Source organism: Larus michahellis, chromosome 4 (genome assembly GCF_964199755.1).
Source record: "Larus michahellis chromosome 4, bLarMic1.1, whole genome shotgun sequence".
NCBI classification, from domain to species: Eukaryota; Metazoa; Chordata; class Aves; order Charadriiformes; family Laridae; genus Larus; species Larus michahellis.
The window spans coordinates 90,294,103-90,318,336 of NC_133899.1; positions in this window are offsets into that span (position 1 = coordinate 90,294,103).

A 24,234-nucleotide genomic window follows, 5' to 3' on the forward strand; every position below is an offset into this window, starting at 1 on the left:
TTTTTTTTTTTGCCTTTTACAACGGTTGAGATGTGTTTAATTTATTGTAGGAAACTCTTAAAGATGCAAGATCCTTTTTAGAGGCTCCTACAATAGCCGTGAAGCACTTATTTAATCCCATTGAATGGAGGCTAGATTTACTAGCTGGGCTAGACATGATTTTTGTTCAGGAGTCATCTCGGAGTACATCGAAGTTTAAAGATCTTTGCAGAAAACCCAAGGAGAAACAAAAGGAGTAAATTTTAAAAGGAACTTTGTCAAGGAGTTTTAGATGTTAAACAGATAGAAAAACCATGGTGGCTTGACTGAAACGAGTGTTGGGTTAGCAGAATCGTTACTGATCCGGTGAGACATGCTAATGAGGCACTTTAAATGCAAGTTTGATGGAAAAAGGGACAATTTCATACCAAAGTGCAGCAAGGTTACTGAATCAAAGAAGGTACACTTCAGTTCTGCAAAAGGGGACAATACTCCATTGTCAGACCCTTTTTCTTTTGACTTTAAACATGTTTTAACTACACTATTTACTAAATTGTACAATGTGGCTTGCCCACTGATTGAGAATTTATGACCAGAAACAAACCTGTTAGGGGAAAAAGAAAAACTGAGCGTGATCCATACTGTAGCTGCATAAAATAGTCTGAATGAACTTAACCTGAGCACGGTGGGGGGTGCACAATATGGTTTTGAAGCCCAGGGGCCTCAGATTCGAGTTCAAATAGAATTTTGTCTTTCAATAACAATTTAAAAAAAAAAAGGGAGAGTGTTTGGAGACATCTGTGGCCTCTCAACGTGCGTTAATATAGATGTCTCAGTTTTGTCTTAAAAAGCCAACTTCAGAATCGTGCCTTGTCAACCCATCCAGCATGTGAAATTCCTCAGATTGCATCGTGCCTGAGATTCACAAACATCTTGTTTTACTTTCAGTCATTACAGCTCTTTTGGTGAAAATAAAGACTAACACCATCAGTGCTTGCACAAATCTTTCACTTCCATGAAGGAGAATTCAGGCTCCTTGATGAGATTTATTGAGCAGCTTTGGGGCTTGATTACTACACAAGACCACAATGAAACAGCCTAATTTTTGCCCTGCTATTTGTTAAAAGAATGGACAAAATTCAGTTGCAGTGAAGAACAGGATTTTTCCTCATTTCGTTTAGTTTTTGCACTGGATAAATTACAAAACATGTTACTCTGTCTTGGCATGACAGAGCCCCAGCTCTAACAGTTATAAGAAATCTCCGTTATGGACATTTTTTAAAAAAAAAAAATTTCAAAAATGGAACTTGCCTGGGCAATATACTTATCGTTTCACATCTTGTGAAAGGTTGCTCAGCTGGGTTCTCAATTTAACCTCAGGTGCTCCTGGACAGTCAGAAACCCCAGAACCAGCATAAAAGCACAAAGGTCACCAGAATGGAGAATCTTAACTGTTCCTTCTGCAGACCTCAAAATGGAATTTATATGAGGTTTTGAAAATTTCTTTAATTGTTCTCCACGTTTCTCTGATTTATTGATAAGCTTTTAGTTCATATCTTGGTCTAAAAGAAGACTATCCCAATATAAGAGTTATCTTCGCACATCTCGAAATGAAAAGTGCATGGTGTCTCACTGAGGAGTCATATACTGCAAGGTCTTTCTGCAAGATTTTGGCACAGCAGCTGTATTACGTGGGGAAGTTTTATTTGTCAATTGCAATGAAAAAGGTCCATAACAAAAGTTATTAGATTCATTGTCGACTGGCAAAGATCAGCTGTAGATCTACAAACTTCTATGATGCGGCAAACTTGGCTCCTGTTTCGACACTGCGTAGCAACGTGGAGTTGGATTTTCAGTGAGTTTATATTTGGGATTAATAATTATGTATCCTTAATGTGTATTTCAAGACTGAATCTAGATGCACGTGGATTTGTTCAGTAAGAGTTTATCATTGCATATTTTTGCACTGTTTAAATACATCACAGGATGTGTATCATATAGGACTAGAATGGAAATTTTCAGATTTTAGGTATATACTTTTTTACCTGGGAGAACGCAAAAGTCTAGGTAATCATAATAAGAATTGAAAACTAGGTGGCAGTCATAGCCAGCCGTACAGCCCTCCTATGAGCGACGGTGGGATGACTCAGTGTTCTTAGGAATTCTGAGGGTGCTGCAGTCTCATACTGAATGGCTCAGCTATTAACAAACAGAAAAAGTACAGGACCAAGTGTTCATATGGGTTCGTTCGCATAAAAACAGTTAGCTACAACCAATCCTCTTCTAAAAAGGAATAACAAGAAGAACAAAAGTGAATATCACAGGAGAACTAATTAATGCAACCAAGCTTTTTAAACATATATGTTAAAAGCAATTTCCTTCCTGCTTGCACTGAGTGACAGAAGAGGAGGAGCTGTGATTACTTCTGAAACTCTTGTTTTTTGTGGCTGTGGCCTGGGGCCAGCAAGTATTCTAAAGTCCATAAGCAGATTGCTATTCCCGTTGGTGGTTATATATAGTCTATGGGATGGGTATTCCACTCATGCCAGAGTAAGCTAAAAGTAAATGACTAAAATCAGTGGAATCACTCTGTAGAAGGACTATTATTGGCTCTGATCTCAGGAGTTCATGATGAACATCCTCATTTATTTAGAGGCACGGGCTGAGGCTACAGTCCTAGAAGAATTAGACAACTGTAAGATTTATTGGCTGACTTCATTGTTTAAATGCAACATGCTCTCCTTAGATTCAGACAATTTAATTGCACGTGCAAAGAAGAATGCGATGTCCTTTTCTGGTGAGCTGAACTGCTTGTGTGGCAGGGCTGTGCAGAAAGGTTTGGGGAATCCTGCCTCTTGGATGTGGTTCTCTGTCTGACAGCACTGGAAATATGTAGTATTTGCTTTATTCCCATAAATTGTCTTGTTTGAAACTGGGTTACCTAAATCTTCTCAGAACTGTCTGAGCTGCCACAAGCGCATCTTAACTTCAGCAGATTCTGCAGAGATTTGTTCTGTATTTGATTTGAATTTATGTAGCTCTGTCTATGACAAAGATCTTTTGATATCTGCTGCTTTTCCAACAAATAGTTCTGTACTTTGCACAATCTTCCTGTGCAGTCTTAAACTCACAAGAAGTCAGTGGCATTCCTGCCAGTAATATAGTTAAAGTTGATATGCTTCCTCTTGTTCTTCAATGAGAAATATTAAATATATTATAAACCTTCTTCTGTGCCATTTTTGGGGTCTAAGTAGGATATAACAATGGGTTCAATGTCAACACTTGCTTTTTTGGGGGGAGGGGGGAGCAGGTATTTCACAAGCCCACTTCTATTATTATCCTGCCCTTCTGAAACATGTGCAAGTCGGATACGATGAGGTCACAACTAGCAATTCTTGAAAAAAGAATCTCTTTTCACAAGGTATCCAGAGCATTCACGAAATACCTGTGCCCAAACCTAGCGATAATAGAAAAGCAATTAATCTTAGCTGTAGGATTATGTGATCGGTGGTGGGTACCAGTCACTGGTTGACTTGCTAACTAATAGATAACAATTAATAGTGACCTTTTTCCTTAAAACTAATAACTCATTTTACTTTCTAAACAGCTCTTGTTTTCCAAAGCCTCCCTTTTCATTCTTCCTGATCTATTCTTTATTTGCATAATAGTGAAGCCGATCAACCCAGTTCTAGTGCTTTATGAAAAGTGTGATAAGATTATTTTATTTGTGTATTTTTTTGCATATGCTTAGGTGTTCGTTATATTAGGAAACAAACATCAAGTGTTTTGTATCTGAGCCAAATCCAGTCTAACCGCTCCCAAACTACATCTCTTGCAGGGTTGGGAGGAGCTTTGTCCTACTCCTAAAGACATGGAGGAAAGGATAAGATTTGGGGTAACTTACTAATTCTGGGGCGTCACGTAAATAAGCACAGCTGGGGCCCAGCATAAATATCTGCCTGTCTGGAATATAGGCTTTCTTAAGTGATTACCCCAACTTTTATAGGTCTGTAGACAGCTCATGTGCCTCGCCTCTGCAGCTGGGAACTTGCCCATAAGAACCAAAACCATACCTGTGAATTTTTCTCTGTATTTTATAGGCTTGTTCTCGCTCTCCTGCAGGCTTAGAGGAGAAATTTTTCCGTGACGCTGGTAGCACAGGGTCAAACCTAATGCATCCATGTGTGGACTTTTGCCCCAGCAAGACTCTGTTGTTTTTTGAGGAACAGGGCTGAGGGCCCATTGGATATCTTCCAAAGTTTTAAACTTTAAAAAAAATAATACTTCTATAGAATCATATAGAGTCGAGAGTTCCTGTTGCTTATAAGAATGCAATTTAAAACAAACAAACCAAGCTGTGATAGATATAGTTATCAGCAATACAGAAAAGATCCTAGCAATTACTTTTATAACATCGGAGATATGCTAAGGGTAATTGCCGTGTATTGCCTCGAGATTGTAGCACGCTTTACAATCACATCATAAATAGTAGGATATCTGCGATCTCTTTCATGTCTGTGACGCTGCTTTTGCTTTTACTTAAGAGTGCCAACCAGGTGACACTTCTGTCCCTTAATTTATTCTTACAGACTCTTGAATTCCAAAGCTTCTGTTGGTGGAAAACTTGTCTAAGGAAGGAAAAAACGAGCAATATAATCTCTGAGTGAGTTTACTGGGTTGTGTTCTCTTTCATGCTCCATGAAATTATACCTTGCAGAAGTTGGTGTTAGATTTTCCTGCAGAGGGGGATTGTAGAATGTTGCATAACAAAAGGCAACAGAAGAGAATTCTTTACCCTTTCTGGGAAAGGCAGCAGTATCTCTTGTATTTACAGGAAACCAAAAGTAAACCATTAACTTCCAAAACTTGGAAGTGAAAATACTCTTTGGATGTTTATATGCTGAGGATCAAGAATCAATATAAGTATGTAGGAAGGAAGATATTTTTCTGTGCGCTATTTTCCCAGTTACCCTGCATAAATTAGTAAAGAAAAGTGCCTCTGTTTCAGGTGGTTGCAGAAGACTGAAGAAAATGAATATACTTGCCTTAAAATGCAACATATATCTTCACTTTTTGATTTTTTCGTTGGGTTCAGAAAAATAACTTACATGCCTGGAAGTCAAAGAGTGTTTTGCCTTTTATCTCGGTAGGATCAGGTTTGAACCCCGGCATTCCATTTCCATAGCAGTCACTTGTGCATTACATTAAAAAGAGAAATGGAAATTTTCCAGCAAAAGAAATATTTGTTTCGAAACTAGTCTTTTTTCGGGCTTGGTTCTGTGAACACGTACAGCCATTTTCATGTACGCACAAATCCTTAGGGTCCAGGACAACAGCCCTTAAAGTCTTTTTTTCGTATGGTGTAATACAAAGGTAATAAACCGGTCAATATTGTGAACACTATGCACCAACAGCGATGAATGCCTTAAATATTCCAAGCAGGAAGGTGGCAATTCCTATTTCTACTTACAGAAACATTAATCGGAAAACTTTTAAACCCTTCTGCGCACGTAGAAAAATAAGCACCTATTTACGGTAAGCCTACATGCAGGCTTAGTTTTAGGAGAGTAGCATTCACAGGATTGAAAGCCTTACTCTGGCTGTATATTAATTGTCTTTATGGGAGTTTTTGTCTACAGAACTTTTCTCTGAGCTGTTCTTCTCAAGCAGTGTAATATTGACAAGGATGCACATATATGCTTTTATGCAATTGACAAACTGCTCTCATCAACCTTTTAGTTACACGGATCCAAAGAAGACTCGTGTAATTTATTTTCCCTTTTGATTAGATTTATCTATACACACCTACAGTATCTGTATAGAGGTATAACTGTGGTATAAATATGCTGTACTGAGATGCAGTGTATTATGCCTATCTCTTTAACTTTACTAGCATTCTTTTGTATATAAACACTACAATCTGATCCTGAAAACCTCTCTCAGTCCCTCTGGAATCTGGATTTTCAGGCTAGAGGATTGCCTTTGGAAAAAAAAAAAAAAAAAAAGCTACAGATAATACCAAGGAAATCTTCCTTAGGCAATCCATGTAGGATTTCCTCTTTTTTTTTTTAACATTCAGAACATTTAAAGATTTTTTTTTTCTTTTATACTTAGATAGCAGAATTAACAGTCTCATTTAGCTTGTAATTTTCGCTGGCAAACCCAGCTAAAAGGCTGACTCTGGCAAGAGGTTTAATGGATTCAAAAGGCTCTAAAGCCTCTCTCATTAGGATATTTCCATTAGTATATCATATGTTTAAAGAGGTTTTCCAACAGAAACGTTATGTGGAAACTATATGAGATCTTTACTGGTTTCTTGAACGGTGTGGACAATAAAGTGTATTACAGCTTTACTCTGTATTTCCCAGTGATCTTGGTAACATTTGGAACCTCTTAGTTTTATCTATAGAACAATATCCAGGGATCTGCCTTTCATTGATTTAGTGTTAAGCTACTGTAGTTACACCAATATCGGTTGAGTTCACTCATGTCAAATTTGTAATCTTCTACCTCTTAGGCTGATCCTCTTCTTATGGCACCTGAATACTCTTTGGGGACTGAGGAGTGAATCGCGGGACCGTCTCCTGTACAGGGCAGGAACAACGTGGAGAACGGCAGCATAAACTTCATTATGCAGCCTCACCAAAGGGCTTCAGTTCTGGTCTTGATTAATCAACCTTTAAAGAGAAGAGGGCATAATGTAACCTAGTTATTTGCAGCTGACCCATGTAGGTCCCTGCCCAACAACCTCCCACCTAATCCAGCAAGGGGACAGTTCGCAGCCTCTCTCAGGACTGCGTCTGATGTGACAAGAACAAAATGAAAATGACAATAGTTCACAATGGAAAAAGCAGTAGAAGAGTAAGGGGGAAACCGTGAGTAGTAAGAAAGAAGCTGGTTTTGCATATGTTTGCTTGCTTGTTTTTATGCTGTGTCCAAACCAAACTTAATTTAACGTTTTCAAATGTTTCTGTAGAGATGTTTTTCTTCTCTGAACTGATCAGAGACGGCAAGTAACAACAACCTCATCTGAAAACATAGTGGCCTGAGATTGCCATTTTGGTCTTCTTTTTTTTTTGATGTTAGGCAGTTTGAGTGCTGATGCAAACTGGTGAAGCGTCTGCCCACAGTCTGCTTTGCTGTTGTGCTGCACTTTATGTCAGGCTTTCAAGGAAAATACAAGCTCTCATTCTTCACTGATAGCGCTCTACGCCCACTTAACCGCTTACTTTGCATTTCCTGATATACAACATATGCAAATATATGAACGACTGTGCCTTATTTCTAACGCCATCCAAAAACTTTACAGATTATCATAAAGTATACCCCTGAGTGCCACTATAGTATGTGGGAGGCATTGGTCGAAATTTGCAGATTATGATCTCCTGGAGAAAATTGTGATAGAATTTGATCAGATTAGTAACGTTTTATCGGGTTTCTATAGAGAAAAAGAAAAAAAAAAAAAAAGAATATTTCTAGTAAGATGTTCCAACGTTGGTTAAGACCCTCAACATAATAAAATGGAAAACTTTCTTTTTTAGACTACAGATTGGCTTAATCCTTACTACAAGCTAATACACTTTTGCTGAAAGGAAACAGGCGCAGACCGAAAGTCTTTCTAATACACAGAGTTGTTAGGAGTTTTTTTAGAAACTGATAAGGACAGAATCAAAATCTCCTTTCTCTTCTCGTTTCTTGCATTGGGAAGAAATTCCTCTCTCCCCCGTAATCCAAACACCGGTCCCATGCGCTCCTAGCATTTTGCTGTGGTGTTTTTATGTAGCGTGATGTAGCTCATTGGGACCGATTCTGTGAGTGTCACTTAATGTGTCGAACTGATCCACCTCCGTCAATAACTTTTTAGTGGTGGATAACTTTGGTAAAGGACTCAGTATTTAGAATGTGATACCCAGCGTATGTGAGTGCGTGTGTCGGCAGTGCCTCTTCCATGCAGCCCTGGCCCACCATGGAAGGAGAGTTCAGCGTCCACAACACAACAAACTGCCTCTAACTTTTATTCCTGGCACCCTGGCTGTTCCTACAGGTGGAAAGGCAGCTGGTACGGATTTATCCACACCTCATTGCCTTGGAGTGTGGGATGGGTGGGGGCAGAAGTAGCCACTGAGCGAAGTTATTGCAGTGGCTTTTTCCTGCAGCGTGTTTCCCTTTCGGTGTCAATTTTCAAATGGAAAATATTTCATGAGCCACCACAAAACAGAGATACTGCAGAGTTACAGAACATTGCTCTTGAAAGCTGTCGTGAAATAAATATATATATGAGGTTATAAAAATGGGTTTTGTATAAACTGCCTTCTTTCAGCAAACATTTCACTTCCTATAATTGTGTGCGCTTTTGTTTGAACTTATCAAATATGTGATTGTTCTCCTTCTCCTTCAGGGAGATAAGAAATCCACCCTCCGGATATGCAGAATGATGTTGTTGTAATCACTCTTCAAAGGGAGATCCACAGTAAACAAATGTTGTTAGCCTGTCGCCTCTGCAGCTTCTTTGGGTGAGCTGCAGAACTTCCAGAAGGCTGGGACTAAGAGGAGGGGAGAAATTTACCTGAAGAACAAGTAGATAATTTTTCCTTTCTTCAGTCCCAGGAAAGATCAAAATGTATAGGTCTGTGTAACACCACCTTAAAAATATTTTTGTATAATTTTTTTTCAAAGCAGAAAGTGTTTTGTCTCAGAATAGGATGACTCTCTGAAGTTTGCCAGAGTTGCTATAAACCAGCAAGACTGGGAAATGAAAGAAGAAAAAAGAAAAAAGAAAAGCGCTTGGACCAGATAACACTTTATAACAGCAACAGGGTTTCAGTGCATGAGGTACATAAGAATTTTATTGTTGCAGTTACACCTGCCAAAATCACATCCCCTCACTGAAGCTGCAACGCTGGCCAAACTTTTAAATGCAGACTACAACTTACAGCTGTATGTTTTATTCACTTTTTTTCTGCAGAGATAAAATTCCTAAAAGGGATCAGCCTTATGGAACCAACCTCTCCAGCCTGGTTCGGCAGCACTGCCCTGCGGGGTTTCCCAGCCTGCCCAGTGTTTCCCCTCTGTTACAAGGACACCGTCTCCCAATGACACAGCTGACTCTCCACTCTTCCACTCCAGGACTTCTGGGTTGAAAGTCCTAAGGAAGCCACGCAGCGTTAACGTAGGTGTAGTCCCTTCTTGGACACACAGGTGGGGCAGGGCAGGGCTAGGGCTGCTGCCTCGCTCTGCTCAGGGTTTGAGTCCTTGGGAGGGCAGATGCGGAGTGTTTGTAAGCGTAAGGTCGAACATGATGAACAGGCTCACAATGCACCCATATTCTCTCACGTGAGCAGATGGGAACTTCCACACAGCGTGGAGGTGCCTGGCTCCTTTCTGTGTGCTGCCTACAGCTGGATTTGTGTTAGTGTGCGACGCGTTTCTGCTCACAGCTGCTTATTACTCAAGAAATTGAAAGCCATGTATGGTGCAAACCCTTGTTCGTTAACAATACACCCTCCCACTAGAATAGATGGAAATCTGCTCTTTGATTCTGTAGCTGCCGCCACAGATTCATAGGAGCTGGAGAGATACTTCTTCAGGTCTTGTGAATTGCTAACAGAGTGAAATTCCAGGTTTATAAATTAGAGGCTTGACATGATTCATTGTCACATAGTTTGAATTCCTACCCAAATCTGATCTAATCTGAATTCTGAAGCTTCTGGGATTTGCTGATCCCTAACATAAGCCTTAATCCATAAGACAGATCTTTAAGGTCACACTGAAGTCAGTGAAGTTACGTGTTGCTTAGGCCATGGACAGTTAAAACCAGAAGGTGATTCAGATGTCACAGGACTTTCTGCATAGCTACTGTGGGAAGAATCATCTCTTATTTTCTTTTCTTTCCTTTTTTTTTCCCGATTTTTTGAGCTCTTTCTGGCAACAGTAGCTGAAAAAGGGTTGTATAGCAAATCAGCGAGAGGTAAATATTCAGTGTTATTGTCAGCACTTAATAGACTTCAGCCTCAGTTAGAAAAGTGCTTGTTTTATTGTACTGCTGTTCACGAAAGCACTTCTCAATGTGCTTAATCTTAGTATGCTTAAAGCCGCCATCAGTTGAAATGTGTTCCTGAATTTGGGCCTCAGATTTTGCACTGTTTTATTGCCTCCAGTTCTGCTGTGTACATTTTGGACTCTTCCAGGTTTCCAGAATTGAAACAAGCAAACACTTCTTACAGTGTTTGTGCTCTATTTGAAGCAAAGAAGTGGGATTGATGCTTAAGGATTCACCTTTGCAAAACGTAAGGAATGTATGGAAGTGCAGGCATAAAACTTCGACTAGCCAGGGTAGAACACATAGCAGAACCCTGGAACCACAGCACTAGAGTAAGAGCTTTCTGTACTGTCGGGAAGGCTTTACCGAGAAGATGAATTATGAAATACTGTCTTTCAGAAAGACTTTGCATCTTCCCTGTTTTCTAGTCTTCCTCCTGAGAAGTGTTAGTAACATTCAACTTATTTACATTCAGAATAAGATCTAACCTGGCAAAGTGTTTAAGCAAAGCTACGCATATCCTTCGAGTTAAGCCATATACATATGTATTTTACAGATTAATTATTTTGTGCTTTAATTTTATTATTTATGCTGTACTCTTCATTCAAATCTTTCCTATGACTAAAACCTGTCTAATATTAAAAGCCTTGTATTCTGAGTGACTGTCATTGCCCCTGCACTCAGATCAAACCAACCCATTCAAAAATGTAAATCCAAGTTGATTTTTCTTGCTTTGAAGACAAAGGCTCAATTGTTAGAATTGTCTATTATCTAAGCATTTTTTTCAGAATGTACATGGATTCATGTCCCTCAGCATAGTGCATCCTTTGTTTGATTTGCTTTCAACATTTTTGATGGGGGTGATTTTTTTCTTTTCCATGCTAAGAAAGGTAGTTTCATTTTTCATCACTTCTTTTCCAAAGAATAAAATGTTTGTCTTTACAAAGTTTTAACTGAATGACAATCTGTAGTATATTAACTATTAATTCATTGGAAGGATACTTGGTGAATACAATAGTGAAATACAAGCCTCGTCTCAGTGGAATCTGGATTTCCTCTCTTTACTTTGGTTTCATTACCTAAAGATCAACAAGTAGGAATTTTGTAAACACTTTCAAAATTAGATCAACATCTGTGGAGAATCAGCTGTGGAAAGCTTCTACAGGTACGTCAGTGATAAAAGGAAGACTAGGCAAAATGGGGGCCCTCTCTGGAAGGAAATGGGAGACCTGGTTACTTGGGATATGGAGAAAGCTGAGGTACTCAATGACTTTTTTGCCTCAGTTTTCACTGGCAAGTGCTTTAGTCACAGTGACACCACTCAAGCCACAGGAGGCAAAGGCAGGGACTGGGAGAATGAGGTACTACCCACTACAGGAGAAGACCAGGTTGGAGACCATTTGAGGAACCTGAAGGTGCACAAATCCGTGGGATCTCATGAGATGCATCTGTGGATCCTGAGGGAATTGGCAGATGAAGTTGCATTTTCCACTTAAGTCTACTTGCATGAAGGAGCATACAGGTACAAATATCTGTCCTCAAAGAAATTCCATTGCGCATACATAACCTCAGCTATTGCATTTAAAATTTCCCTGAGAATCCTTTTGTTTTCTTGCTCTCACTTTCTTCAAATAGTTCATGTCTATTTTTACAACATTAACTTGCAAAGACATCTTATTCAATATGGTGGTCTTGTCTTCCTTGCATTATAATTCTCACCCAAAGAAAACCGAGAAGACAATTTTCTTCATTATAGTAAGAGGATTTTTTCAAAGCTTGAATTTCACCAGCCCTTTATGATTAGGTTTGCAGTGCCTTGTTTGGCTGACTATTGGCTGATACTGCAAGCAAAAAACAGAAGTACACGTTCGTATTTTTAGCTACCATTTTGAATAAAATCTAAAGCATCTGTGAATATAATTAGCGGGAGTGAAAGTCAAATTGGCTGGTCATTCTTAAGAAGCAATTAGGAAGAAGAACACAAGTGCACAGTGACACAGGTTCAGTTCCAGGAATCCAACATGCAAGTATTTATAATGCTGTTTCACGCTTATGCCCATAATCTTCTGCTGTTCTCTGAGTGGGAGATCTCTCAGGAACAATCCATGCTCAAAAGGCTTTCTGGATGCTTCCACCCACGTAAGAGTGGAGAAAGTTACAGGTGTACATACTGTACAAAAGCACAAAATCATTGTGTGTGGCAGCTCCAAATCCACACTCTAGTCACAGTACCTGGCTAGATCTGCTGTAGCCACATTCCCACACGTATTGGTTACGTGCCAAAATGTTCTCTGAATTCTACCATCTCCACATCCGTTTAGCTAAGTGAAAGCATTTACGTATACCTTTGGGAAACAGGGTTTAGTTTCTGTAAGACTTACCCAAGAGCTGCAATAGGGAGGCTGGACAGCACATTGTTAAGTGCAGAAACCACATTCATGAGAAAAAATTTCTGGTTTATTTACTGACCCAAACCACGGGAATTCTTTCATTACTTTCCATTCATGCAGGTACCATATCAGGATGGGTGAGCTGCCTCCAGCTAAGCAAATTAACCTGTGGAGAAAAAAAACGAAATGCAAGTTAACAGGTTTCTGATTTTTGCCTACGAAAATGAGCTTCAGACCCAAGGTTGTGCTCTATGTAAATTAAATGTAACCCCTCAGTATCAGGAGATGACTCCACTTGGGCCACTTAAGGACATAAACAAGGGTAAAAAACATGCTAAGGGTTCAGGCTGCAAGACCAGATGAAGGTACCTGTTGTGTGAGAAATAAGGAAATAATAATAAATTTACAAGCTTCTGTGTCGTCCATCTCTTATTTGAAATTAGGAGAAACAAAGATTCTAGTACAATGATTTCTCTCTTTCCTTTCACAGTCCTAGCTTGGAGCTGCCTTTTGCCACTCAAGTTTATTGCTTTCTTGGACTTTAAATCGGTTTCTTCTGAGTGAACCAAAGATTGTACTGACCTAAATGTCACTTGAATTAATGTATTCTTGTTTCAGTCTTTATTTTTCTCTTGGAGCCACTTCTAGCTTAAATTACCTTGTATTTCAGGGCTTGAAGACAAGGTCACAATCATGCAAAGAATTAGAATTATGGGATGTTTCAAGTTAGCTTTCACTATTTTAAGAGAAACAAGTTTGAACACAGTTATTCCCAAGCTTATGAAATAAAATAACTACATCCGTATGTATAGCCATTATTATTACATAAAACCACTTGCTCAGTGGTGTAATCTGCAGCAAAAGTGAAGGGGAGTGACTAGCCAAGCCATATAAAGAACAGTGTGTAAATCACAGCTGGAGCTGGAGAACTCCTCAGCCACGAGTAATTCTGCTGCCGATTTTCATCTTATTTTTCTGACGAACTTTCCTTTCCCTTTGCAGAGACCACAACCGTCCCGAGTCCAACTGCGTGGCCGCATAGCCTCCACACATAATGCTTGGTCTGTCAGCTGCTCATGAGTGATATATTGCAACAACTCAGTGTGCAGTTTTGCTGGTTAGAATCATGTCTCTCCTGGCACAGTTCTGGACTGTCAGTAGAAAAGCAAAATATTAGTGTCTAGTATCCAGAAATATTCTCCAGGGAGAGTAAGCACCATTATTAAAGATCGCTTTCTACGAGAATAACCAAGCTATTGCATTCTGCTGGTTACATGGTCACGGCAATTTTCCTGGAAAGCAAAGGCTAGGGTCACTGTTCTGGCATAAGCAGAGCTTTTCTAAGAAGTGGACTCTGATATTTTGTAGCCGCCTTTTAATCCTGGTAGTGTTCTGCATGCTCTCTGATTTTTCATAGTATGCTGCTATTTCTTGCCTTATTCTTGTAGCAGAGCGGTGTCAAGATTTACTGACATTACAGGGAAATATTCATCTGAGAAAAGAAGAGTAGAAAGTATGGGCAGACTTTTCAAGAGTGGCTAACTTCATCAGATCACAAAAAAAATTAAGTCTTAGGATTTGGGTAGTAGTGAATAAAGTCCTCTTCCACGATTTTCATCATCAGAAGCAGCAAGGTGTGAATTTCAGAAGTATGAAACAAAGAAGGGAAAACAAAAGTCCAAGGGGGTTTCTATATTTCATTTCTGGATACTTTGTATTTCACAGTTGACAGATATAATGTGCAACTGTGAGCCCCGCAACTCATTTTAAATAAGATTACCTTTGTTAAAAATAGCTTGTATTAATATTTGGCATAAATTCATTATAAAATGTCATGCTTCCTAATCATTAAACTTCCAACCAGTGGCTGCAGGGATGCACAAATGTGCTACAATACTAAAGCAGGTGCTATTGTTCCACAATTCTCTCATAGCTTTTTCTTCTGTTGTCCTTCCATAAACCAGACAAGTTCACCCATCACACAACCTTTCTGTGAAATAAATAGATAAAATGAAGAAAAACAGCTAAAGAAGAAAGAGAGAGGTATATAAATCAGATAATAGAAGTTTTTGCTTTTTTACGTTTTATGTTTATATTCAGTTTATATATGTCAACTTACTGTTTAGGCCTCTTTCTTGTCTCTTAAAAGGTAAATCGCTTTTATCTGCCACCTTGGTTTTCTGATGCTTGTTAGGGAGACAGTTCCATGTGCTGGATAATTTTTAGATTAACTAAAATGCCTGAATTCACTCTCTGCTCTCAACTTCCACCACTTAAAAATGATAAACTTAGCCGTTTCCTGTGTTTTCCTGAAGTAATAGCTCAGACAAAGATTCCCTAACCTATCTCCAGTTTTATTCATATCCTATTCCTTCTGTGTGTCACTCCCTGTTCTCTCATCTAACAGAGGTGTAGAGTACAGACTCCAATTAATTGCTTAAAATTGTAACTTCTAAGTGGTTTTCCCTCTTAGAATATATCCTCTTTCTGTTAAGAGGCTTTTAACAGCTGCTAATAATTTCTTATGGACACTTTTGAAGTAGAACAGTAAATGGAAAATTTAAAATGAAGATGTGCCCACTTTTATCTTCATTTTTTACTTATAAGGTACTCATAAAAATTAGGAAATTGTTTGAAAAATTATCAAATAGCAAAAAGTGATTCAATCATTTGCATAAGGCAATAGAAAATGATTTGCATAAGCTGTTTTGAATAGAAAATGCTGTAATGATGATGATTCTGGATACATTAGGAGAATTGGCTGGATCTGCGCTCCTTTTAAATTTGATATGTGCCTTGGATTAGGGTCAGAAGGAAGCTGGAGGAAATTGCTCCCTTTAAATGTCTTGTTCCTTAAGGAGCTGGGCGGATCCGACATCTAACAGTCAAAGCTATAAAGGAAAACTCTGTTACGTAATTTGCAGCAAATCCTAAGATCCATCTAAAAGCTGTGGCTCATCAAACCCATAAGTGCAGTGTTCAGGGAAATATGATGTCGCAATGCACATTACATCAGTATGGCAGATACAGAACGCTTGGTACTGCTGTTGCTGGAAATCGCTGACTAGTAATTTTTCTTCTGGATCAACTGAGTCAGCAAGTTCAGTGTATTTGGAGTTGTTTTATTTCCACAGTAATTCTGCTTTCAAGTGGTCACAATGAAAATACATCACAACATTTCCTGCATTCCTCAGTGAAAGTCATTGTTTTTAATTTTACTTTTTTCTTTATGTACAGCTGTGACCCCGGGAAAAGGAAGAACTCTCTTTATTCATATTTGACAAGTAATCGAGCCTAAATGTTAACAAACACCAGGGCACTAAATATGATAAACAGAAGTAGTTGCAGGGACCTTCCTATCTGTTCTTCTTGGGTGTGGGATTGTGCATGGGATAGACTTCCTGCAATTGAGCAACACCTGGTCTTGCTTCATCTCCTTTCGGACTTGACCTGTGTTATCAAATGTTGTTCGTTAAAGCTGGGGAGCAGGGCCTGCATTTCACCTCAACTCTCTCAGCCTGTCCTCACGGCAGAGGTGCTCTAGCCCTCTGATCATCTTTGTGGACTCCTCTGGACTCACCCCAATGGGTCCCTGTCCTTCTTATGTTGGGGGCCCCAAAGCTGGACACAATACTCCAGGTGGGGTCTCACTTCAGAGTGGAGTAGACGTGGAGAATCCCCTCCTTGCCTCCTTGCCATGCTTGATGCAGCCCAGGATGCGGGGGGCTTTCTGGGCTGCAAGTACACATTGCCAGCTCATGTTGAGCGTCCCATCAACGAACATCCCCAAGTCCTTCTCCTCAGGGCTGCTCTCAAACCATTCTCCCCACAGCCGTGTTTGTGCTAGGGATTGCCCCAACCCAGGTGCAGGACCTTTTACTTGGCACTTGTTTCTCACTGGCCCAGGATCGGGATGAGGAATAAAGAGGTGAAAGCGTGGAAGAAGACCGGAAGGACGTTAGGGTTGCTGTCTTTATTGAGGGACTCACAGATTCAAGCTGGTTGCATGCCCTGGCCGCGTTGTCGGGCTGTTGGGACCTAATACTACCTTTTCCCATGGACAGCAGGAGCTGCATGGCAGCATGCACTTGCCTTGTGGGCTTGCCATACATAGCCTGGAGCGGCATGGACTGGGCTAGAGTGCGTGAACATTTGCATTTTGGGTATAGAACTGAAACTTGGAGGAATAACCACATCTAGGAAAGTCTGCGTCTGCAGGAGAGCAGTTGCAGAAAAAGAGATGTCTTGCAAGCCCTAGGAAAATGTAAAGGAATGACGTATAACATTAAAAGGGTTACAGCAGAGAGAACAGACCAGGCTTATGGAAGTCCCTGCTGTTGAAGACATGGACAAAATGCGGCAGCTATGTGGGAGGAGAAGGGATCGCACCAGACACGGAGTGGAGGCAGGCGAGAGCAGAGAAACAACTAATTGCAGAGAAATGCAGTAGAGCAGAAGTCTGCCAATCTGCAGAGCTGAAATACCACTGATCACTGAAGTATTTTTAAGCGATTTTGTTGGTCTTTTTGTAAAGCATACGTGCAAAGTAAACGTGCAAATAATATTTGTTTTGTTAGAATAAGAAAGCATTTAAGTTTGGTGTATGTCACAAAAATATTTGAGAATATTCAAGAGCAAATACAGCCTCAGAAATCATGAAGTTAGTAAGAACAACTGTAGATACCAACGTGAGGGAAAAAGACTGTATATTCCCTTGGCAAAAGATGGGAACATATTTGTAAAGATGGCTTAAAAGCTTCTGGCATGCAGCAGAGCATAGACTCAGAGCAAATATATTCCATACATCACTGGAGCCTAGCTTGCAGGTTGGCAAATGTCCTGCAGGCTTGAGTCGGAGTTTTAAATTTGATCTTTCACTTGCATATTACCTGTGATTATACAGTTGTTGCCTCACTGCTTTCAAGCATTTCCTGGCTTGTGTGATTTCAGCCTGTGTTCTCTCTGCTTCGGGGCTACAAGCAGATCCCCGTGACTTATAATTTTTTAGTGAAAGCCACGGAAGTCTTCCCATTTAGCAAATAGGCTCAAAAGCTGAGAGCCTGGTGAGTGAAGGATATTCAGGCAGAAGAAATAGGCAGTCTTCAGATTTTGTTTCCTTATATGAAATTAGCCTGAATTCTTGTATGTCTGAAATTGCCAATCATTTGTAATATTTTAGATGCAAAATGCTTTGCTTAACCCTGGTACACATCACTAGAAACAAATCACATTATATATGCTCCATGTGTTATATGTAATTAGTGGAAACCAAAGCTCTGTTGCAATGATTTTTGCCTTTGCTTTCATAGTCTCAGCTTTCTTGCGTGTTCCTCTGAAACAGCTGGTGCCGGCCATTGCCCTTCGCAGAATGGTGGCCCAGGTGGCCCAGAGCTTCCATGCAGGCTGCAGAGACAGAGGGAAGGAAGGGTATTCATGTACCTAAAATGGTTTTCTGCCCACGTTTGGGTCAAGCTGCTTGCCATTCCAGGAGAAAGAAAAGAAGACCCACCAAGAGGTACAGGAGGGACTGTGAGATGATTTCCACACTCCAGTTCTCTTGGCCCCTTGGAGACCAAGGAGTTGGAATAATAACATGCATTTTCCCTCGTTGTTATCATCTTCTGTGTTTCTGTGTGAAATATTAGATAAGGTTTGAGTCATAATAATGTGGGAAAAAGCTATTAAAAATATTCCTTTTGTGGGAGCTAGATGGCGCCGTGGATTAATGCTCCAGCCTGTTATCTGGGGATGTCCTGGGGCAAACCCAGTTTGGTCAGGTAACAACTTGGCAATCAGTTTGCCTGTGGGAATTTAATTCTCGATCAATGGAGGCATTGAGATTCTTAAATCCTCCTGGGTGCCCAGCTTCGCCTGGACATCAGGAAGGACTCGTAGCTGGAATTCTCCACCTACAAATGGGGCAACGGTCTTTGGCGGACTCCAGTACCTGCTGCAACAGGAGCCACTGGGTCACCCCGATGGTGGGCTCTAAAAAGAGAGGTGACTCAGATACCAGAAATCCTGCACTTGCATTAATATAACCAGGTGGAGAAAAGTGCAGCTGCTGCTGCTGTGCCTGAGTTTAACCTCTGCTTATCAGCCATAAATCTTCTATTTTTTTTTTTGAGATCACTTACATTAAAAAAAAGCAAAAGAAACCAACAACCCATAATTCCTCTGGCAACCCTGAGATGTATTTCCGGTTTTTCAGGCTATTTCTGTGGTAGTGTTGTTAAAGGATACTTGCCTGGAATCATCCAAACTTTCCACTGAACTATTTAAAAAAAAAAGTAAAAAGCAAAGCACAATAGAACAAACTGGAAAGCACATCTCTGTGCACAAATGTCAGCACACTGTTGGGCATGGGATTTGTATTCAGACAAAGTCTTGCTCTTTCTTTTTGTGGGAAAAAAAGAGTCTTACTTAAAAACAAATGGCTTATAAAACAATGCAAAGAGACTGGGGAAGACCACTTTATTGTGAAGAACTGAAAATTCAAAGAGCACCATGTGAGAACTTAAACAGCAGTCAGCGATGGGAGCAGCCACAGGACAATTTGGAGGACAATCAGAGGGGACGGGAAACCATTTAATGGGGGTCAAATATCCAGCTCAAGCAGATACACTGAACTGTTTCATGGCTCCTATGAAGCAAATTCAGTGATAATGAGCTTTCAAACTCTCCAAGCCCAGCCCTTCATCACCATCATTAGCTCCAGCTGTTAGCAGAAATAAGTGGCCTAGGAAATGAATTATCCTTTGGCCTCTAGAAAGGTTGAAACACTGTGATGACATCACCAGTCTCAGCTGTGTGGATATGCAAAACGGCTTGATACTGGGAGGTGACTCTGCACATTTATTCCACTCTGGTGAGACCCCACCTTCAGTGCTGCATCCAGCTTTGGGGCTCTCAATGTAAGAAGGACATGGACCTGTTGGAGCAAGTCCAGAGGAGGCCACTAAGATGATCGGGGGCTGGAGTCCTTCTGTTGTGAGGACAGGCTGAGAGAGCTGGGGGGGTTCAGCCTGGAGAAGAGAAGGCTCTGGGGTGACCTTAGAGCACCTTCCAGTCCCTGAAGGGGCTCCAGGAAAGCTGGGGAGGGACTCTGGATCAGGGAGGGGAGCCATGGGACGAGGGGGAAGGGTTTTAAACTGAAAGAGGGGAGATTTAGATTAGATATCAGGAAGAAATTCTTGGCTGTGAGGGTGGTGAGCCCCTGGCCCAGGTTGCCCAGAGAAGCTGTGGCTGCCCCATCCCTGGAGGTGTTCAAGGCCAGGCTGGATGGGGCTTGGAGCAACCTGGTCTGGTGGGAGGTGTTGCTGCCCAGGGCAGGGGGTTGGAACTGGATGATCTTTAAGGTCCCTTCCAACCCAAACCATTCCATGATTCAGTTGAAAAGGCAGGCAGGGTTTAGAGCTGCACTGGGGTTGTCCAGACTGGATGTTTTTTCATCCTTCCTCTGCAGCGCATCTGGTCCCTGCTGGCCTGTGCCACTGGTGACACAGAGGAGGTGAGGGTCCCGCGGCTGTTGGGGACAGGCAGCTCTGCCCCTCTGGGTCCCTTCCTGCCCTTTCTCACTTGCTGTTGCCAAATGCAGGCTCCTTTGCTCAGCGGTCAGCAAACAAGGGCTTTCCTCCACCGTGTGCTGCCTTGACACAAATAACAGCTTTTAAGCTTATAATTAAAAAAAAAAAACAAACAAAAAACCACCACAACAAAAACCACACACACACAGAGAAAAACAATACAGTGTGAAGAAGCTCCAAAGATTTGTTCCAGCAAAGAAAGGTGTGTATGTCTCTCTACTGACTGCGTGAGGAGCAATACTGAGGGGACAAACGTTCATTATGGGGCACATTCTTAAAGCTTTACTTCTTCTTCCTATTTTTTTCCTGACATTTGCTGTTTTATACTCTCTGGCAACCAGCAGAGCTCCACCGATGCTGACTTGCAAAGCCCATAGAGATACTAAGGAAATATTTTTCTTAGCAACAAGCGGCACACAAAAACACGAAGAAGCGCTTCCCCTGCTCATATTTCCCTTCAGTTTTTTCAGTCATCTGGTGCTGAGATAAGAGCTGCGTGGTGAAACCTGCTGCTAGCTTGTGTTTCACGAGGCAATCTGGAATAGAGGAACATGTAAAAACTTTGCGCCTGTCGCTAGTGTAGTGCAGAGGCCTGTTGGAAGCCATGGTGCTGGGCAGGCACGGTGCCCGCCGTGCCGCCTCAAGTGGCTCTTCAGCCAGCCAAGACCAAGTGGTTTATGGCATTGCCTCAAGATGGCAGCTGCATCCAGGCCTGATAGTACAGTGGATAAATGCAATGATGCCATCTGAGGCAGGTCTCTCACAAGTTCACACAGACCCTGGCTCAGGTGAGGCTGTTAGACCTTGCTCTAATGAAAAAGTAACAATTAATGAGGGCTAAAGGCGAGCACTCCCAGGTGTTAGTGATGGAGAGTCCCCCTCAGGGAGCCCACAGGTGGGAGCCCTCAGTGCCATTAGGCTGCATGGGCGGGAACTCTCTCAGTGCCTTTCTGAGGTAAATGAAGGAGGGGTGATGGTGGTGTGTGCCCAGAGGGCTTCCAAGAAGGCCTGGGCTGAGCCCCCCGCCTCGGATGATGGATGGGTGTTCCCTAGGTGTTATGGTAACAGCAGGTGCCCAGCACACAGGTGTGTGTGATGGCAGGCCACTCGGCAGTGAGAGGTAGTGCCGTGCAGCCATGATCCTGAGGCGGACCTCATGGCTGGGCCTGGGTAGGGAGAGCTGCTGCTGAGAGGCAAGAGGAGGGGGTTGGCAGTAGACAAGTGGGACCTGGTTGTGGCCCTCTCAACCGAATGTGGTCACTGGAAACAGGTTCGGGTCCCGAAGGAAACAAATGAAGCATGGACACTGTTGCCTTTCCCTTCAAGTCTTTGAAAACCTGAGGGGGAAACTGGCGATGGTGCTTCATCCTGACACGGCAGTATTTTCTACGTTTCTGCCTGCTAAAGGGGCAGAGCTGAAGTGTTAAAGTTATTTTAACTAAAGTGTAGTTTTCTGGAATTGAATAACTAGCCATGTGGGGCTAATGACCGATACTTGTATCTGCTTGTGAGTAACTCCCCCTTCTTTTCTGTCCTTGCTCAGCCATGCTGAAACAGCATTCGCAGATGTGAGGGCAGTGGCGGCGGCAGAAAGGCTTTGTCAACACCAGCAAATCACCGTTTCTGCCTCTGCAAGGTCAGCTTCTGAAGGCAACACGTCCGGGACCACGGCTCTGGTGAGGCACATGAGTAGACAGGAAGCATTTAGAAATTACACAGTATTAGTGGGTAGAGCAAAAGCGTTCTCATGGTAGAGCCAACCTCTGAATTTCAGGCCAGCCTTGCACCCATACGGTGCATATTTTGTGAGTAACTTCAGTGAGGTTAGGATGAAGCCCAGGAGGTTCTTACTCATCACTTGATGGGTTACTGATGAGAAGAACATCTGCAGACTGTGTTCCCATGTCATCAGTGTATTTCCCGAATTTGTCCTGTTATATTTTAGTAGAACTTATCCTTTGGAAAAGCTCAATACAGCAAACTGAACAGCTCTGTGTAGAAATAGTTTGCATAAAGATAGAAGCAGATTTGTGAATCTGGTTTGGAAGCTGCATGTAGGTATCAGAATAAACACTTGGGGCAGACATACATGTCCCAAGACAAGAAACTATCCTGCAGGTTTAAACTGGAGATCAAAATCTCCTATTTCACCTGAATCTGTATCTATGTTACCATATGATTCCTACAAACTCTGCTTATTACTTCCTTGGTTCCTGTGTATTGAGCTGGAGCTGTTTTTTGTTTGTTTGGATTTTTTTGCAGTGAAACTGCAAATGGTCCCCAATTACAACGATTTAGCAAACTTTAAAAGAAAACTGAATTGTGAAGGTTAAAGTTTTAAAAATAATCCCTCAGGGTTTTTTTTAGCTGAACTTGAACTCTTAACGGGTTTCATATTTGCCGGTCACTAGTTATAATTTATCCGGGAATTGTATTACAGTGAACATCCTAACATGTAAGGACCAGATAGAAGACCTAAAGACTCTATTGTGTCAGGAAGGCCATATTTTCTGTTTTATCCTTCGCTTTGGAGAGGAAAACAATGTGAGGAAATGGTGTGTTGATCAGTATGTTGTACGCATCACGCTCTATAGAATGAGAGGCACATGGCAATTGCCATCTATCAATTCAAGTAATGTACTATGGGTACCCTGCTCAATGTAGTGCTCAGTGGCTTTTTATTTTCTGAACTGTTGCTGAAAGATTCTAAATATAAGTCAGAGCAAATTCAAAAGCATGTATTTATTTGAAAAGAGAAGTGGAAATGTCCCCTCCTTGCAGCTAATAATAGGATTGACATTGTTAAACAATTAAATTGAAAAATATTAATAATAGGTGCTTCACGCATGTTAAACAAAACTTCAATAAGTGCTCTGTTTCATTGTTTAACTGTATGTATGAGTCATAAGGAAAGTGTTAATGTTCAAGATCGGATATGAATCATTTATTTGTGAACAATCTTCCAAGGCCAGCACTGAAACCCCAAACACATTTACTCTTTGTAGTTAGTCAGCTCTGTGCTTGGAAACTGAAAGTGTAATCAAAGTGAGAGTTTGTTTATTAACTAGCGGATGCTGTGCATCTTATTTACACAGATTGATAATGGGGGGTGAAAAATAAGGAAAAAAGCTGGTAACGCATGGAGCTCTGTGTCCCTGGGGTAGAAATCACAAAAGAAACCTGAGCAGCAGTAGCACTAGCCATTAAATGCCAAAAGCATTCTGTGACTTTAAAAGGAAATCCCATATTCATGAAGGGAATCCATATGGCACCCTATTTGTGAGGAGAGGTGCTCCATTCTCTTGGAAGCTGACTTGCAGCATTTATTGTTTTGACTGCTTTAGCACAAGGGTGAGAGAATTCACTTCAAGAGGAGCAAACAAAATGAGTGAAATGCACAGGAGTAACTTGGGTGTTTTTATATATTGTATTGTTTTGCACTACAGATAGAAAATTGGAATTACTGAATGACAAGCTCTTTGTGCTGGCTGTATTTGGGCATGCTAAGGAAAGCAGGTTCTTTGTAGAAAGTAATCTCACCTGGTAGCTATTTCCAATCATTGGTAATAAGTATGTTCCTAATTGCCTCCTCTCTGGAAAGGCATAGAGTGAAAGGAAGGTTGAGTTGCCTGTTCTGGAGGAGGGACAGAGGTAACTGCCAGGACTCTTGCCCAGTATTATAGGCTAAGAAAATTTTCTGAGTGTCAGCTGTGGTTTTACAGGAGAACTTCAGAAATCCAGTTCAGCCTCTGATACTGCCTGACCTTGAAAAAAACTGGTTTTCTTGTCTGTTTTCCCAACTGTGAAATGGATCCTAAAAAGCACTTGGTCAAGCTGTCTATAGTCCAGTGCACAATCCCCCCTTAACTTGGTGAATTGCTATTGAATTTTAGTTATGCTGGGAGTGTATGATTTATGCCATTATGGCATACAGCATGGAACTGCTTTGGGATATGACTGCATCAGCGTGGCTTTTGCAAAGGTATGTGCCTGTTTCTCTTTGTGTTGGTGTTGTTATAATTTAAAAATATACTTAACTTTTTTAATAATAACAAAAGTTTTCACGTTTCTGTGTACCTGAGGCTAACGTAACGTTACCGGCCTAATCTTGTAAGATCATAAATATCTGAGTAGTAATGATAATATTAAAAAGAAGGAAAAAGTAGCTCGGCAAGGCTTTGACTGAGCTTGCATTTGTGTGGAGAATTCCTGGCCCTATACTCCTACCACCCAACCTCAC